The sequence below is a fragment of the Alligator sinensis genome, unplaced genomic scaffold (assembly GCF_000455745.1).
Source record: "Alligator sinensis unplaced genomic scaffold, ASM45574v1 scaffold188_1, whole genome shotgun sequence".
Lineage (NCBI taxonomy): Eukaryota > Metazoa > Chordata > Crocodylia > Alligatoridae > Alligator > Alligator sinensis.
Genome location: NW_005841903.1, coordinates 2,542,999 through 2,549,584, shown reverse-complemented (window position 1 = coordinate 2,549,584; position 6,586 = coordinate 2,542,999).

Sequence of the window (6,586 nt, the reverse complement as noted above, 5' to 3'; positions counted from 1 at the left end):
AATGGCATGCGGACAAATTTGTATAATCCCCATCGTGTCCCAAAGGTGGTCTTGTGTCGGTCCCTATGTGCTACTGGGATTTGCCAGTACACCTGCGCTAGATCTTGGGTCAAAATATACTGGGCATTTTCAATGCGCTTTACCAGCTCTGTGACATGGGGCATAGGAAATGCATCAAAAACTGCTATAGCATTCAGCCATCGGTAATCGATGCATATCTGCAAGGAGTCATCAGGCTTAGGAACCAGAACTAGTGGTCTACACCAGGGGCTCTGGGATGGGCATATGATTCCTTGTTCGATCATTTTTTTAATCTCCTTACATATTTCACAGGAGAGGTGATGGGGCACCGGCTGCCACTTTGCCCATACTATAGCCCCTGGTGGCCTCTGTATTGAATGGCAGGCCCCTCGGGCCCATCCAGGCTCTTCCTTGAATGTCTCTCTGAATTCTGCGACCAGGGTTTTCACTTCAATTTTTTGCGTTGCAGATAGCTCTTCTCCCATCCAGATCTGACCCTCTGTTCTCAACGTGGCTGCTCCCAATGCTGTGCCCTGCAGACCCAAGTCTTCTGTTTCTGCTTCTGAAAAGGCAGCCCACCCCTTCAGCCCGTGCCACTCGCATAGAAGATTAACATGGTATATTTGCTTTTCGCAAAGATGACCAGGACGGTGCACCTCATAATCTACTGGGCCTACCCAGAGGATCACTTCAAAAGGGCCTTGCCATTGTGTCAATAATTTGCTTGAAGACATAGGTAGCAACACCAATACCCTCTGTCCTGGTTCAAATTCTTGTTCTTTGGTATGGGCATCGTACCATTCCTTTTGGCAGTGCTGTGCTTCCTGCAAATTATCCTTGTCTAAATTTTGGGCCAGTTGTATTCTTCTTTGAAACTCCTGTTGATACGAGGCTGGGTCTCTTGTTTCCCTGGTATTGTGTTCCCAATCCTCTCTCAATGTTTGTAGTAGGCTTCTGGGGTGGTGGCCCAACACCAGTTCAAAGGGGGAATACATCAATGTGTCTTGGAGAGTGTCCCTCAGAATGAATAGGATCAGAGGGAGGAGTAGATCCCATCTTCGAGGGTCCCCCCCCTATGCAGTGGTGTAACATCCTTTTGATTGTTCTGTTAAGTCGTTCCACCAACCCATTTGTCTGTGGGTGGTACACCAAGGTGTGAAGATGTTTTATTTGTAGAGTACGGCATACCACTCATAATACCTCTGACATGAAGTTGTGTCCCTGGTCCATAAGGATTTCTTGGGGGATCCCCATCCTAGCTATTCTCTTTATAAGCTCCTCTGCAATTCGTGGGCAGTCACTGCCCATAGGGGTACAGCCTCTGGATATCGAATAGTGTAGTCAGTGAACACCAATATGTACTGGTGGCCGGTGCTAGAATGAGGAAGCAGCCCAATTACATCCATGGCTACTCTTGAAAAGGGTACATCAATCACAGGCAGAGGCTGAAGAGGTGCCTTCGCTGGGTGATCCTCCCTAGCCTTCTGGCATTTGGGGCATGCCGCACAGTGACGGGCTACATCCTTCCCCAATCCTGGCCAAAAAAACCACCAGGATATCTGTATAGTAGTCTTGTTGGTTGAATACGAGATAAAAGCTGGTTCCTTACCTCGAATCAAGGAGTGTCTCCTGGTCTCACCGCTTGTGTGGCTGAGGGATCCAGGACCAAGGCCTGCAGCTCCTGAAGCTCAGCATCTTCTTTTTGCACCTCATGGAACTGATGACTGCTGGTTATATCGTGCAAATCAAGTACATCTGCGTCATCTGTGGATTCCTCACTGTCCTCAAGTTCTCCGAGTCAGCCTTCCCTATTCCATAGGCTCCTACCCACCATCTCAGCATGACAAACCCTCTCAAGAGCATCATATATAGTGTCCAATTGTGTCCTAATAGCATGCCACAGGCTAAGCGGGATACTACCCCCACTAACAATCTACCTTGGTATTCCATGACCCTGAGGCGTATCTACTGATGGTCAACATGCCTGGTTTCCCCATGAAGGCATGATACCCTCACTGGCTCCACCTCACGACCAAACCTGCCTTCACCAAAGATTGGGCGCACCCAGAATCCAGGACGCCTTAAACAGGTCGATCTCCAATCCAAGCCTTACCTACTGGCTGTTCACATACAGCACTCTCTCCACCAGTGACGCAACTGCAATCCATGGGTTTGGCCTGGTCTTGTTCTTTCTGTCCCTCCACTGGCCCCCTCGTCAACTTATTGGGGTGCCATTGCTCCACTGTGTCATCTTGACAGTCCTTGGAGAAGTGGCCAAACTTCCCAAAGTGGAAGCAGGCCACCTCTCGGGCCATGCACCTGAAAGTGGGTTGCCTCTTCTCCAGTTCTCTTGGACTCCACGTAGTGGTGGTGGGATTACGTCTCTCCCAACTGTAGCTGACTTTGGAGGCTGCAAAAGCTTCCACCAGCTTTAGTGCTTCTTCGCAATTACAGGCGTAATGTTGGCATGCCCACCACTGTGTGTGCTCCTCCAGGTCATTAAGGAACTGCTCAAGCAGTATCTGATCTGCTAGGATGTCCCGATCACAAGATGTGAGGTTAATTCATTTATTGAAGAGATATTGTAGTAGCTGCAACAGGAGTCAGGGCCGTTTCTCCTCAGCTCCTTTCTTAGAATAATCGCCTATAGTGTTCTGGGTTAATTTCCAACTGGTAAAGGATGGTGGCCTTAACCCGGTCATAGTCACAGGGCTTGTCCCTGAGAAGGGCTCGATATGCAGCCTGGGCTTTACCGACTACGAGAGCCCTGAGTTGACTAGTCCAGTATCCCTTGTCTAGGCCAGTCATTATGTCATTTCACTTGAAAGCCTCAATGTAGGCCTCCGGATCATCCTCTTTTGTCATTTTCAGCATCTTGAACGCCGTCAAGCCATGCCGTAACCAATCTTCCTGCCACTCCATCATTTCTTGCTGAGCATCAAGAATCTGTGTTGGACTTGCAAATTCTGCCCCAGCATGTATGGAGGTGCCATGGCTGCAGGCTGCATGTTGAGATGCCTTTGGTGGTCCAAGGTTTCAATTAATTTCCCAGCCAATGCACCACTTTGCACCCATCTGGCTTCAAATGCCCGCTCACATGCAGCCTTAGTCTGCACTGTAAGAGGGATGCATTCAATTGCTTTGTGAAACCCCTGAAGTGGGTGTCGGTTGCCTCAAGGACCACCCCCAAACTCTCCTGCCATGACTTTGAATGTTACACCAGTGGAGGGAGTAGCCTCTAGAGGACACTCAGGAGCGATCACATTGCCAGCCAGATGTTTATGGGGTTCATCACCTCTTCAAGGCTCTAAGCTATTGTACCCTCACTTCCCATGAGTGAGACATTGAATTAGCTTGGCCCTGTGTCCCGAGTCCCCTGCTACTGGCAGGTTCTGCTCTTGAGGCCCATTCGGGCACCCTTGTGCCAATGAAAAAAAAGAATAAAAAAATAGAAAAAGAAGAAGAAACCTGCAATTCTGGGGTCGTAGGAATTGATCCCCTCAGCTCTCCTGCCTGTACCTGGCAAGGTCCTCCCCGACATTGCTTCCCTGACATCTCCCTTCCTTCTGCATCCCCAGCCCATCTTCATGGCCCAATACCTGAGGGTAACTGGGCAGATGAGATTTTAAATCTTCAGGGTCGTTCACAGTCTCTCTCCCCTGGTCTCCGTCCCTGCCTCTCTGCTGACCAGAGCTCCCAATGCCGTGCTCCCTCAGCGGTGTTTGGAGCTCATTTCCCCAAGCTCTCTCCCCTGTCCAGGATTCAACTTTTTTTTTTTTTGGTCCAGAGAGCTCCCACAGCCTCTGCTGCCACTCCCTGCCTGGGTTGGCTTTGATCACGCCAGCGCAGCATGCTACCAGCCTCTCTTCCTCTCCTGGCTTCTTCACCGGCACCCACCTGCCTTCCCGCCGGCTAGTGATTCCCTCTAATGTTACCTGCTGGCATTAATTGAATAAAGGTGTGGCTTGTAAACCACACGGGCTCTCTCCTCCACCCCTCCAGCATTATTTATCCTACAGGTAAGTAACCATTTTTATTTTTCTTGTTGTATTTGTCTTTGCTGGGTCCCGCAGGCACGGTTCCCAGATCATCTGGCTTGTTGTCCCTGGGACAATGTGCTTCTTCTAAAATGAATCAAGAGCACTTTGTATATGAAGTAAGAGGCCAGTTTCAGTCCATTCTGGATTTTATACTATCATCTTTTATAAAAATTCTTCAATGAAATCAAAAAATTGATCAAGAATTAGACCTCAGGCTGACAAAATAGATGTTTATGTGATGATAATAGATCACAATGAAAGGAAAAATATTAAAAAACCAAAGACTGTTTATCAGGTATAATTGACACAAAACAAGATGAAGTACACCCTGCTCAGAAGATAATATAATGCCATGAAAAGTAAAATTCCTTTCATAGCAAACCATTATGGTTTTTTCTGGTTTTATCCAAAAAATAAGGACATATGAAGCAAAACATGAATGTTCCACCAAAGAAGGAGAAAGCTAAGAAGGAAACATTAAAATATTTATTTTAGCTAACTGGTATAACATGTAAAGAAGCACAAAGGAAATCAAAATGGAAAAGTGAAAGAAATCTTCATGATCTTGAAGAGTTTATTGGCAATAGTCAGAATATCTGACAAGTGTAGAGGATGAAAAATTGGTCAAGAACTAATGGGTTGTGGGTTTTGTTTTGTTTTGTTTTGTTTTTTTGGTTCAGCATGATCTGTGTAGGCTGAGTACACCTAGGGGTGTGCCCTGTCCACAAGTGGAAGGGATGGGGTGGTCAGGCAGAGTGCTGTGAGAGGGGCCTGCCAGCAGGGAGCAGTTCCCTCTTTTCTCTATAGAGCTGGGCCAGGACAAAGCACTTAACTATATACAGAAATAGATATGAATAAGAAACATTGAATATTTACAGTAGAATTGGTATGTGACACCATATACCTGCAGTCAACACATTGCACCACTTTGAGGGACTGAAAACATAGAACAGGTAACTGGGAACTCAGTACAGGTGATCCACAGCACAGGCAATAATTAACCCCCCTGGGACAGATGAACTTTAACACCCTGGAATAGGCAAGTCAAGGCATCATTACAGGAAACACATATAAGCTCAACTCAGATAAACCCAGGTAAGCTGAGGTAGCAATGCAATAGATGTATCCAGGCAACAATACAGGTTAGTTCAGATAATAGGCAGTAAACATATATAGGTAATGAAAACAGGTAAACTAATATAAACCCCCTTAAGGAGTACCCATAACTATATTAACATCAACAGTATGACACAAACATCAGTAACGAAATATGAGGTGCAGTAAGCACCCCACAGGGTGTTCCTTGGAGCCTCTACCCTTTACGGCCCTGGGATGTAGACATGCCCCACCACAATGGAGGAGGGTGGAGGCTGCAGACCTTCCTCTCCCAAGCCTGCCTCCACTATGGGACCTGCTTCCCCAACAACTCATGCAGGCTCAAGCTTCAGGTTTGTAGGCTCAAGCCACCTCAAGCGGCTCCCAGAGCCTAAGTGCCATGCGCTGTCAAGGCTGAGGCAGGATCCCAATGACAGTCTTCTCTGGAGCACCTCTCTCCTTGCTGTCCCTCGCTGTGTCTGCCCAGTGTGCTCAGCACACTGGGCTTTTATTTACACTGGAAGCTCTGTCTTGAAGTATGCCAGAGCTGCAAAGCACAATCAGGTCCAGGGGCTGTTTGCCCTCCCACCTCCCAGCAGGGGCGGGGCAAGCCCCTCCCAGCTGTTACCTGATTGGTGGAAATGTTCCACCAATATGAAGTGTCCTTCTCCAAGCCTGGCTTGCCTGGCAATAGTGGTAAGCCTACCACATCTGCCTGTATGAGGTTTTTCCAAATGAACACTGATAAATGTAGAGAAATACCAAAGTAATTCTCTTTAGAGTGTACGTGTATAAATCCTTATTAACTTTGTACTTGAGTTGTCTTCAGTGCTGTGCTGCTACTTGTAACACCTTGTAAAATGCCAGTTAACAGCAGGAGACAGCAAGAAATATTGGCATGACTCTTTAGATAATAACTTAGTATCCCATAAGTAAAATGTTCCAATGATTTCCCGTGTTTCTTAGTTTATGCTATTGTTCTGTGAGATCTGTTTCCTAATGGGAACACCAAAAGGAATTTTTGCTATTTGTTTTAAAATGGAAGGTTAAACTTTTCCTCCTAAGGCCACTTCAGTCTACATAATGAAATCTTATATGGAGTAAGCCAGTCAGATTGGTTGAAAATTGCTACAATGTCCTCATTCAATTTCACAGTGAAAGTCGAGGCTAAAGTGTAATGAAAAAGGTGTAAGATAGATTCTATTTTTGACTGTTTACTGTGGGTTTCTGCAGTGGTGACGCCACACCAACGTAACTGCATCAGTGCAGAACCCTTCATTACAGATATGTCACAAAGGAGATTTAGCCACCCAACCTCTTTTCAAATTAAACTTTTGAAATTATCAGTGAATAGATTATATGTAGTAGGGGCCTCCAGCAAAGATAATGAGAGAGTGCATTTTGGAGAACTTACATAATCACGTTTGGCC